The following is a 12421-nucleotide window of genomic DNA, read 5'->3' as shown; positions in this document are numbered from 1 at the left end:
CAGATGGGACAAGGGCTGGACACAAGGGGAGATGCGGAAATAGACTGAGACAAGAAACTTAAGTAGGGGAGACTGGGAATGGAAGCTACAGCAGTGTGAAACTTTGGAGCTCACCCAGATCAGCAAGCAGTTCTGTCACCACCTGCCCTGTAACCTTGGGGGTCACAAGCTCTCAAACAGCCTGGTTACTCCTTGCAGAGTGATACCAACAGCCCTTCCAGTTCCAAGTCTCCCCAAATCCACCCACCCCAAGTTCTTAACTACCAGACACATGAGGCGTTCGTTGAAGGCATGAAATCAGCCCCCAGTTATGAGTTCGCTCTGGCTCACACACTCCACACAGTTTGCACAACAGAGACCTGCCTGGGGTAAAACTAAACAAAAGGTTTATTTATTAGAAAAATCTCAGACTGAAAGGTAAAATCATAAGGAATAGAAAATGTATGCAAGTTGCAGAGAAAATAAACATAAAGATGCAACCACAGGCTTTACACTTCCAAATCAAATAAATTCCCTTTTCTAATACAAATTATCTATTGCCTTTGAATAGTTTCCCACCATAAGCCCTGCCATAGCGGGGTTCCCCAGCATTTCATGGATACCACCCACCAAGCAACTGTGCCTCAGTTTCTGGATAGATTTCACATCAGAAGGCTTTTTTAAAAAGGTTTGCAGGTGTATTTTTTTCTTTCTCTCAGACTATGGTGACTCATGGTTATTCAGAGAAGGGGAAATTCTCTCTCAGCTTGATAGGTGGATGTCATACACATTAACTGTAATGGCCCGTCATTTGTCTTTTCCTGGGCTGTACACTGCTAAGTGCTGGGAGCTAGTCTCCTCTGGTTGGGAAGGCTACCTTTCCCTGCCTGACTGCAGGTGGAGCTGAATGTTTGCAGCACAAATTATGAATACAGTTTTATATATTCTCAAATACATAAATTCATAACCAGCATCCCTATACATACCTCATAATGACCATCAAGTTTAGGACATTACAAGCTTTTAAGAAAGACCTTACTTAATATATTTTTATACACAGTAACATTGTATACATGCAGCTGATTCAATTGCCTGCTCTTTGGGTTCAGACCCTGTGTTCTTTCCCTGGGGTGTCTGGACCCTGATTGTCACCAGGGGTATTGGGACTGGGAAGGGAAACAGGGAGGAGGGATTAGGAGCCGATGGCTTGGAGGTAGACTGAGATCCCAAAAGTCGAGGGGGAGACTAGGACTGTGTTGACAAGGAGAGTGAGAACAGTGGGGAGAAAATGGGGGGAAGGGAGACGCATCAGATAAAGAGCCACTGAGGGGGAGAATGGAACTGGGAATGGCTGGTGTCATAAATATAAAGGGAAGGGTAAACCACCTTTAAATCCCTCCTGGCCAGAGGAAAAAACCCTTTCACCTGTAAAGGGTTAAGGAGCTAAAGATAACCTCGCTGGCAACTGATCAAAATGACCAATGAGGAGACAAAATACTTTCAAAGCTGGGGGGGGGGGTGAAGGGTTCTCTCTGCCTGTGTGGCTTTTGCAGGGACCAGATCAGGAATGCAGGTCAGAACTCCTGTAAAGGGCTAATAAGCAATCTAGTTAGATATGCGTTAGATTCTGTTTTGTTTAAATGGCTGATAAAATAAGCTGTGCTGAATGGAATGTATATTTCTGTTTTTGTGTCTTTTTGTAACTTAAGGTTTAGCCTAGAGGGATTCTCTATGTTTTGAATCTGATTACCCTGTAAGGTATTTACCATCCTGATTTTAGAGAGGTGATTCTTTTACTTTAATTAAAATTCTTCTTTTAAGAACCTGATTGCTTTTTTGTTGTTCTTAAGATCCAAGGGTTTGGGTCTGTGTTCACCTATACAAATTGGTGAGGATTTTTATCAAGCCTTCCCCAGGAAAGGAGGTGTAGGGCTTGGGGGGATTTTGGGGGGAAAGACGTTTCCAAGCACGCTCTTTCCCTGTTATATTTGTTAGACCCTTAGTGGTGGCAGCAATAAAATCCGGGGACAAAAGGTAAAATAGTTTGTACCTTGGGCAAGTTTTAACCTAAGCTGGTAAAAATAAGCTTAGGGGGTTTTTCATGCAGGTCCCCACATCTGTACCCTATAGTTCAGAGCGGGGAAGGAACCTTGACAGCTGGTCTCAAAAGTAACTTTTGGAGATTCTTGTGGTAGTTTTTCTCAGTTGCTTCCATGATCAGCATATCACACAGGTAAAACTGAGTACCAGGAATGCATTGTAATACTCTGGTGCAAGGCTCCCTGCCAAATAGCAGGTGTGGGTACTATTCCAAGCACTAGTCTGCTATATTGAAAATTATTGCTGAAAACCTGTGCTGTCACAGGCGTTTGGAATTTGGGCCAAGTAATCCACCATGAGTACAGTCTCCCTCATACAACCAATGAAATTGCTGCCTGCAGATTAGCTGCAGAGTAAGGAAGATGTTTGGTTGAGTTACTTCTGATATCACACTAGTCTAGGATTCTTAGCATGGCATAGCTACATGCCTTATTGTAGCTGAACACAAAACGAGTGTAATTCATAAGGCTGAGAGCTTAATAATTGTTTAGTAACAGACTGCAAATCCCAGTAATGATTGAACCTGGTGATATTCTAACCAAGGAGCTCTCAACTGTGCTTGTTGCTATTTCCATCGATTCACACGGACTCAACAGAAATTTTGGGCTTCAGAGTGACCCATAGACAGAGTGACAATCTTGGAACTTTATTATATAGACAAACCCTTGTCTGTGTTAATTGTGAGGCACTTCTTGTCACAATCTTCAATCTCCATATGTAGATAGGCTTGGGCTAGGTCGATCATGAAGACATGTTTAGCACCATCTAATGATGCAAATATATGCTGTATTCTGAGCAAAGAATCCTGATCTGTGTGTAATACTGAGTTAACTCTAACTCTGAAATTACCACAGATACGAACAGATCCATTTTTTTTCATTATTGGCACTATAGCAATGCTCCATTCATTCCAGTTAACTCTGGATAAAAATCCAGAGTCCTGTAAGTACTAAAGGTATTTCTCTATCTTTGGCTGAATAGCAAAAGGTACTGGACAAACGTTGCAAACTTTAAGAATTGCTCCCTTTTTAAGCACAGTTTTTTTTCTTTCAGATGTTTTCAGGTTCTAATAACATCCTGAAAGACATCAGTGAGCTGCCTTGTCTAAAAATTCAGCTAATTTTTGTTTGGGGCTGGATTGTTGTATGCATTTACACATGTTATGCATTACCCATCCAATTGAATCTCTCAGCCATTCTTTACCAAGTAATGCATGGGCCCCCCGCTTCTCAAAACAGAGGTTTAGTATAAGATGTTTACAGTTGTATGGTACCACTATCATAATAATTCCCAGTGAACAAGGATTTCTCCTTTATATGTTTTTAGAAGCACTGACATTTTCTGCAACTTCATCCTTTTAAGTGGTCTCTGATAATCCTGTTGTGAAATTACAGAAACAGCAAACCCCATATCAAGCTCCAATTTAAGTCTTACTTTTTCCACTTGTATAGGAATCCAAATAATACATTGTTATTGTATTTTAAACTGTCAAAGAGATACTACAGTATTCTCTTCTCTGTGAACTCCTTGTCATCTGCAAGCTGATGAATGTGGAATTCTCTAGTACAGTAGAACACCATTTATCCGAGCCGCCATTATCCAGCTCTCCATATTAACAGAACTGGGCAGCGGGGCTCCGGCTGACAGCCGGAGCCGTGCTCCCCAGTGCTGACTGCCGCAAGCCCCGTTGCCTGGAGCTGACAGCTGGAGATAGAAAGCTCTTTGCCCATTCTCCTGATTATCCACATTTTTGATTATCCAATCTGGCCCAGTCCCAATTAGATTGGATAAACAGGGTTCCATTGTATTGTCTTTGTGTCTTTGTATTATCTTAGGTGGTTGTGTTTTTTTGTACTGATCTGCATGTTGTCTGTGTGCCTCAATTTCTTGCTGTTTCCTTAGGGTTTTGCCATGAACCAACAACCATCAGCCCTGTGAGATTGTTTCCCACAACCAAAAGCACACAGCCTTTGAGTGGTCTCCATGCTATCCTTTCTGCTTTACCCCCAGTTTATTTGTTGCACAGATTTCATGGTGCTGTTGTAACTCTCAGGCATCTTTAATAACTTGTCTCCCTTGAAACTGCAATATCTAGTGCATGTTTTAGGGACAATTCAGCTCAGTCAATAACTGTGTTTGTGTTGCTTCATTTTGCACATATTATCGGGTCCTTTACTGCAACATTTAAACTCTTTCCAGCCTGGCAATGCTCGGTTAATTTCCTTAATCCAGTCACATATTCAGGAATTGTTTAATTTTCTTTTTTATTTCATCTATGAAATCATAACCACTCTGCAAACACTGGTGGCTTTGGGGAAATGTAACTTTTTAGAAATCCCACCGTTTTAGCAAATGTTTCTGCTGGTTTAGGCAGCCCCACAGAGTATGGGGTTCAGCCCCTATTATTCTCAGTAAAACTGCCTCCTTTTTCTTATCATTATGATTAGCAGTCTCTCAGTATAGGTGACACAGTCCTCTACTGAGCTATCAAATCAGTCCTTTTGCCCCAAATAGCCAGACATATTTTTAACCCCCAAATGAGCAGGTTACTCACAGTCCCAGAAATGCAGACTGCAGTTTGAGTTTCGCTTTCTCTAGACCTCTGAATTCCCTCTGTATTCCACTGCACTCCTGGATGAGAATCCCAGTGTCACCAGTATGACCTTGCTCTTTACACAACATTAAGAATATGAAAAACTACACAAAGACTGTTGGATTCCAGATAACCATATTTATTGTATACCCATATGCAAGTTCTATCTACTTATGTAGTATACGTAAGAATAATACTGATGGATACTACCATAGAAGACAGGGAGGTCCACTAAAGTGCTCCCAATTATTTAAAGGCATATTATACAATTCCTGTGCATGTCAGTTATAACAGTCTTTAATTACATGATCACATAATAGTTTTTCTCACAGGACCCTTGTTTCATTCAGTGCACAGATTGGACTTGCTCTGGTGATGAATCAGGGTTGTGTAGTGAAGGCTGTTGTCTGTAGGACCCCTGCTTCATTTTCTTGCAGAAGCTGGAAGATGTGTAGTGTAGCGAAGGAGGCAGGGGACTGCGGAAAGAGAAAGGACGGCCTCATGGTTAAGACAGTTAAATGGTCTTTTCACAGATGGTCACTTATTGTGTGTTCCTCATTTTCGGAGTGCCTGACTTAATACCCTGGGGTCTGATCTGAGAAGTACTGAGGACTCACAGATGCAACTGTCAATGGAAACTGTGCCTTGAACATGTGAAGTGCTTTATAGTGCTAAATTCTCTTTAAAAATGGGACATAAGTGTCTCAAGTTGGGCACCAAAATTAATGAAAACTTTTGCCCTTATTTTCTCTGTGCCTTAGTTCCCCATCTGTCAAATGAATATAATAATACTTCTTCATCTCACAAGAGTGTTGAGAAAATAAATCTATTAATGTTTGTGAAACACTCAGATACTATAGCAATGAACACCATGGAAAACTCCCATGAGGAAATTCATAATTCTGTCTGCTGAGCAGGTTTTGAGTAGTGTGTAATAGATAAAGCATGAAGCCACACATTGAACAATGAGGAGAAAACAAAATATTGAACAGCTGCTTATGAAGTGAGCACCATCCGTCTTGTGCACTGAATGAGGCAGGAACCCAGTGGAAAAATTACGATGTAATCATGTAATTAAAAACTGTATCATTACACATACACACAAGGGGGTCCGAAGTAAGGTTGTCCAGACAACCTTACTTCTGGGATCTCCTAATGTCTGAGTGCTTGGCTTTGCAACCTCAATAATGTTCTGTTAACATAGGGCTTTTTGTGATTTTATATATACTAAGTTAAGAAACCATTATTAAGGTTGTAAAGTCAAGCACTCAAATGTTAGAAGATCCCAAAAGTAAGGTTGCCTGTGAAACCTTAATTCAGATCTCTTGTGTGTATTTATTATGATACAGTGTTTAACTATATATAAATATACCTCCCTTACTTCCCTCCCTTCCACCCCCCCAAATACTATCCCAGCATAGATTCATAACTATTTTACTTCTCCGTACACTGTCAAGATCAACGGGATAAACATGTAGTCTAACCTCTGAATAGTGTTTTTTAACAATATTCTCTTTCTCTCATGAATCTATCAGCTGCATGCTTTCCTGCCACCAGCAGCCTGTAAAAAAAGAATGCACAGATATAAATGATTTGCGTGGGGATTTAAACCCACTGGAACCTGTTTGAATCCATCAGATAAAAAGGGTATTATTAGAAGAAATTAGTATTGTAATGCAATGCCATGACAAATACGTCATTGCTATTAACCATAACAATACGGTAGCTGTCACTATAAATTGTGCCTTTTGCCTAATGGCTCACAGGATGACGTCTGTAAATATTGTTATGGTGACCACTGGAATAAAATATGCTAAATAGTAATAAAACAATTAAATAGTGGTTATTGTTTATGTTGCGCTAGCTATGTGATAGGTATTTTGCAGACTGATATAAAGACAAAAGTCCCTCCTGTAAAGGGCTTACAACTTGAATAGACAATGCACGGATTAGAAATGGATTCAGATGCAACAAAAGGCAGAACAGTTTAGTCTGTCTAGTGATGCAGGCGATGGAGCTCAAGTTTCACTGTGTTCTGTTTGCTTTGGCAGCAGAAGATTCAAGAATATGTTGGGAAGGCCATTAAATATGTGAGGAAAGGGAAGGTGATGCCAGAGATCCAAAGTCATCCTATCATGATGTCAGCCCAGATGAGTCTCTGGTGTACCCCCAGCATGAATCACAGGCGAATGCAGACACAATGGAAAGGTAGCTAAGAAGAACACTGCTCCCTGTCTGTTCTGAAAATATGGGAAGGGCCAGCTTCTTTCCCCATGCAGCCAGTCTGCTTGTGCCACCTAAAGTCCAGGATGGATCCTCATCAGAGTGTAAGATCTTCTATAGCAGGTGGAGTAGTATATTTGTGTGTCAACAAGAACAATCTTTCTGGGGTTTGGGTTTTCTGAATTTTACAGCTGTAATCCAAATGTAAACTCCTTTGGCTTTTATGCTTCTATCCTGAATACTGCTGACTACTAGAAAGGGCTATATATAAATAGTACTGCTATTTTCTCTCATCAGCCCTAAATGAGTTACAATTTTATAGCTTAAACCAGAGAATTCCATGTGGTGTTTCTCCTTAGCTATCCAATGGGTAATTGCACTACTAATTTAGTAGCTACCTCAGGCTGTACACTGGGAATAGCATGTACACAAACACACATACACATTGTGCTGTGTTATAAATCCTACAGTCTGAAACTTATTTAAACCTATCTAAATTTAATAGAATGTGCCTGACTTAATACCCTGAAACTTGAACTCAAACCCGAATTTCTAACCCCAAAAACTTTATATTTAGTGTAAGGAAGAAATCTAGACTCAAACCTGGATCTCAACTCCAAAATCCTAACCTAGGGTCTGATTTTGAATATAATGGGCTGAACAGGAAAATCTGAACAGCCCCAAACTTTGTGGGTGAAGGAAATAAGAATGCAAACTCAGAGTTACATTTTCTGGCTTAGGCTCATCTAAATAATGTTAATAATTATGGGAATGATTTTCAGTAGTGCCGAGGGCATTTAGGAGCACAAGCCCCATTGGTTTTCATGGGGACATGTGCTGCTAAATCCCTTCAGAGACTTTGCAAATCTTAACTACATTGTATTAATGAAAGGAAACAAGTTATTGCAGTTTATTCAAAGGTATCCCAATTTGTCCAAAAAGAATCCACAAGTTAGTAGGAGGTAGCTGTAAAAGCAAAGCACATCCACCAGGAACTTTTAGAATTTTGTATATTGCAAATAAGGATATATCCTGACTGTTTGGGAGAAAAGCCAAGTTATAGTCAAGACTACTGCGTTTATTTCTTTCCAGTTTTAGTACATTTTATACTCCTGGGAGAATTCTACACCAAAAAATTAAAAATTCTGCACACAATATTTTAAAATTCTGCATGATTCTGCATATTTTTTTACAAAATAATAAAATATAACCATGCCAGTTTCAATTATTTTGGTAATTTATTTCAAAATACCTGTCAGCAAGTATGCCTGTAACAATATAGAAAACAAAAAAGATTCAGGAAATGTTTCTGACAAATAGATTTTTACTAGATATATTAATACAGAACTTTGAGTAATAATTCATTTAAACCACAATACAGAAACATTTCCTGCACCCCTCAGAAACATTGCAAAGGCTTGGGAGAGTCAAGGGTAATGAAGGAGCTGATGAAGAGGAAAGTAATTGCTAGGAATGAGCCTGGAGGGCTATTGGCTATAGGAGGGAGAAGTATGGAACAATGTTTTTGCAGGGAGGATTGTTAGGGAGTGGGAGAGCCTCCCCCCACTCAGACTTTGGCTGACCCCTAGCCTCTCTTATTCAGTCAGGCACATTTACCCCTGTCCCCATGTGTCCCTGTACCCCCACTCAGCCACCCCTCCCGCATCCCTATGTGTCCCTGCACATCCCACCCTGTGTCCCCATGTGTCCCTACGCCCCCACTCAGCTACCCCTCCCCATCCCCATGTGTCTCTGCATCCCCTCCCCCCTTCCCATATGTCCCTGCACTCCCACTCAGCCATCCTCTTCCCCCACCCCCACATGTCCCTGCACCCCCTTCTGCCTATGGCCCTGCACCCCCCCAGTCCCATTCAGCCCCACCCCAGTCTGTCCCCCCCTTAGCCCTTCTGAACACCAGTCTGTGATCACTCATCAGAACCAATTGCCTCATATTGTCCCCCTCCATATCCTGTGCTTCCTCATCTGGCCCATGGGCAGGACGCTGTGAGGAACACAGACTCTTCTCGTCTCTCTCCCCTCTCTGTGGCTGGCTACTTTTGACTGGGAGTGGCTTCCCTCTGTTCTGGTGCACAGCAGCCTCTGGTGGGTGAAAGGCATAACTGCAGTGTCTCTCTGGCAATATGTATTTTCTGCTGAAAAAAAAAATTCGGCAGAGGATAAGAATTCTGCATGCGCGCAGTACCTCAGAATTCCCCCAGAAGTAATTTATTAAAATGAAGAAATTTCAAGATCGAGAAGAAAAATACAAATGTTTCCATTATTCCCTACTAAAATGCAGATCAAACATAAAAGTACTATATATTTCTTCTGAGACTATGAATCCGCTGAAAAACTTTTGCATAAGGATTACAAAATTTTCAAGATGGAATGATTCAGGGTTGGAGGTGGATCTAGATGGCACCCAAATTCAGGAATACAACCATTTGTTCTTCCTGATGTTCCTTTGACACTAAAGAAATGTGTCAGAGTGCTTAAAGGGCTATTTATGACCATTTGTTGTTGATGATTTTGCCGTTAGAGCTATTTTGTTCTCTGCTACCTATGTTCTCCCATTAAAAAATATAAACTTTTTAGGGTTTCTTAGCATAGAATTATGCCAAGTGCTCTTTAAAGATTTTTGTAAAATGAGGTAAATGACTACAATTTACTTTCTCAATCGATGTCCTGGTCAAATTAGTGTTGGACTCAGTGTTCTGGTCAAATTCTTTCCCCTCATTCTGCTTTCCTAAATTTTCCCAGTAGTTTCTGTTTGTGGTACATAGTATTCTTTTCCACTGTCTATCTTAACCTTTTGTGCCCTATTAAAAAAGCTGCCATATTCCATTTTAGCAGAAGCTACATTTCAGTGGTGGATGAAATGATTCCAAGATGAAGCTTTAAGCTTTGTTTTCTTCAGCAAGAAAGGAACAATATATAGTAGTAACATGATTTTTACATTTGCTATCAGATAATAGCCTTAACTGAAGTAGCAATAATAATAGTTTTCCAGCTTGTATGTATGACATTCTTTAACGGACAGTTTTTTGACCATGTGTATCTCTGTGACATTTATCCACATAGATCTTTGTGAAATCCTGTGGACTATAATTAAATTATATGAATATCACCTTTCATTTACCTTTGATTAAAGTTCACAAATCTACTGATTGGGAAGTTTTTCCTTTAGTATTGCACAGGCATATCTGCCAGAAGCTGGGAGTGGACAACAGGGGATGGATCACTCCATGATTGCCTGTTCTTTTCATTCCCTCTGAAGCACCTGGCATTGGCTGCTGTCAGAAGACAGGATACTGGGCTAGGTGGACCATTGGTGTGGTCCAGTGTGGCCATTCTTCTGTTCATTTGTATGCTTTAACTGACTGAAGGTTGTGTTAAAATGTAAGACTCAATAGAAAGAATCAGGAGAGAATACATCTTGGACAATGCAACAACACTTCATTGCTATGTAAAATAGAGCACTATACAATATGCCTACAGGAGAAAGATCGATAGAGATATGCATGCATTTACGGAAACTTAGTGTACAACGTTCAGTGAATGTGGTGCCATGCTTAAATCACTATTGCTTTTAAGAAGACTCCTTAGTAAACAATCAATAATAATAAATAATAACTACATTTTATTTATTTGTGGTAACATTTTCAAAAGTGCTTAAGTCACTTAGGTTCCTAAATTCCACTGAAAGTTAATAGGACTTTAAAGTCTTTGGAAGATGGGACTTAGGTCCAAGTGACATAACCCAGCTCCTCAAAGGTATTTCAAACAATATTGTACAGGGAAATCTATGCTGTTGGGGATAAGAATCCACCTCATAATCTGCAGGAAAGCTGGGGTCAGCACTGCATCCCTTCTGCACCTGAAGTCAAGCTTCTTGGCTGATGAGAGGTTTCAACTTTTCAATTCATTCACACCTTTTATGTAGAAGTTTGGCAGATGTGGGATCTGCTTCCTCCCCCTGCTCCCCACCACATTAGATCTCATCCTGATCTCTAATAGTTAGATATTGGCTTAAGCCCTGAAGTACAAGATTGAACATCCCTTCCAAATTTTTGGTTGTCACGAAGGATACAACACTGTCCCAAAAGCCAAATAGTAAATGAAGGATGGTCCTGAATCAACACCCGATGTTAGAGCACTTATTAACTTTGCAAGTGTTTATAAATTAACCCTGGATAGGATTTTGAATTTTAGTGCTAGCCACTAACTCCATAATAAAGTGAAACAAATATCGGTATTCAAACAGCCACAATAACACCACACACTCCAATATTTGGAGGTTTTGAAATCCAAAGACAGAAGCAAATTTTTAGCGCAGCCCCATCTATATGCTAAAAAATCTTCAAAGAACTGAAGAGACTAAAATGACTAATGTTAGGTGTTGTTTATACCAGATTGCTCCAGTTTGAATCTCTGTACAACATTTCTTTTCTGTCTTTTTTTTTTTTTTTTGGCACAAATATCCTCCACATTGTTTCCTGATGCACTAATTAGATATACAGAACAATAATATGATATCAAGTGGAAAGATCCTGAGGACAAAGAAACTTTTATGGGCCAAAAAAAAGGCTTTCATAGCTTGGCTTTAAACACAGAACAATGTGAACATGTTAGAACTGTGGTGCTTCTTGCAGTCAGAGTTCAAGCTCGAGCTTGATGCAAAGTCTGCAAATTGTGCCAGATCTCACATGAAACTCTGCCACATCTTGTGCTGCGCTAGAAATGTCAGTGACACAAACAGTGCGAATGCAGGGAATTACACCCAAAACAATGTGACCAAGAACAGGGTTTATTTCCTCAATTTATAATTAAATACATTTCCTCTGTAAAAGAGTATCAATTTATGAATTACATTAAAAAAAAAACATAGATGGAGGAGCTAGGTCTAGTTTTACAGGTGTTGTTGGGCCTAACTGGGGAGGAGTGGTCTGTTTAGGCTCTCTCTCTACAATTATAAAAACCTGACTTTGGGCGATAAGAGAGAGAGAGAGAGTTAGCAGGAGTTTTGTCAAGAGAATTATTTTACCAGGTGTGTCCCTCAGCCCCAGGGCGCTTTATATAGCATGGGTTTTGTCCAGGTCCACAAAGATACTTAGGCTCCTAAACCCGAGATTTAGGCACTAAGCCTCAGGTTTAAGCATCTAAGTCCTAGTTTTGGCTTCAATGTGATGCACAAAACGCCCACTGCACCTAGACTCACTCGGCACCTACGTTTTCAGGGTAAAAGTTCCCTGGGTGCCTGGGAGAGGCCAGCACTTAACTGATTGCTACAAGAAACTACTTAGATGCCAAAGTGGGTTTCTTTTCATGGATCGCTAAGCAGTCATATATGTGCCTCTCTGCAACCTGGACCTAGGTGCCTATCTCAGAGAGAAGGTAGGGCTTAGCATTGCAGTCTCCCACTGTCTAGCTTAGGAGGCTCCCTGCTTAGCATGCTGGCTTTTGGGGATGCTATTCTAAGGCACCTATCTCTCCCCTCTCATTGTATGGGAGCCTCGGCACCTAACA

At 40.5% G+C, this 12421-nt stretch overlaps 1 long non-coding RNA gene across 6 annotated transcripts in view; it reads left to right on the top strand.

Moving 5' to 3' along the window:
* The window catches only part of LOC125631277 (uncharacterized), a 78407-nt gene that overhangs the window by 40808 nt on the left and 25178 nt on the right, over positions 1 to 12421 (top strand). For 4 of the 6 annotated variants that reach the window (XR_012667286.1, XR_007354898.2, XR_012667283.1 and 1 more), the window contains one exon: positions 6724 to 10157. This is a non-coding gene — a long non-coding RNA (uncharacterized LOC125631277). Of the gene's footprint in view, positions 1 to 6723; positions 10158 to 12421 lie in introns of those variants that run through there. The other 2 variants (XR_012667284.1, XR_007354899.2) reach the window with 2 other exon arrangements.

This window comes from Caretta caretta, chromosome 2 (assembly GCF_965140235.1).
Source record: "Caretta caretta isolate rCarCar2 chromosome 2, rCarCar1.hap1, whole genome shotgun sequence".
Lineage (NCBI taxonomy): Eukaryota > Metazoa > Chordata > Testudines > Cheloniidae > Caretta > Caretta caretta.
Note: the sequence above shows the minus strand (reverse complement) of the source record. Positions and strands in the feature narration are given on the sequence as shown.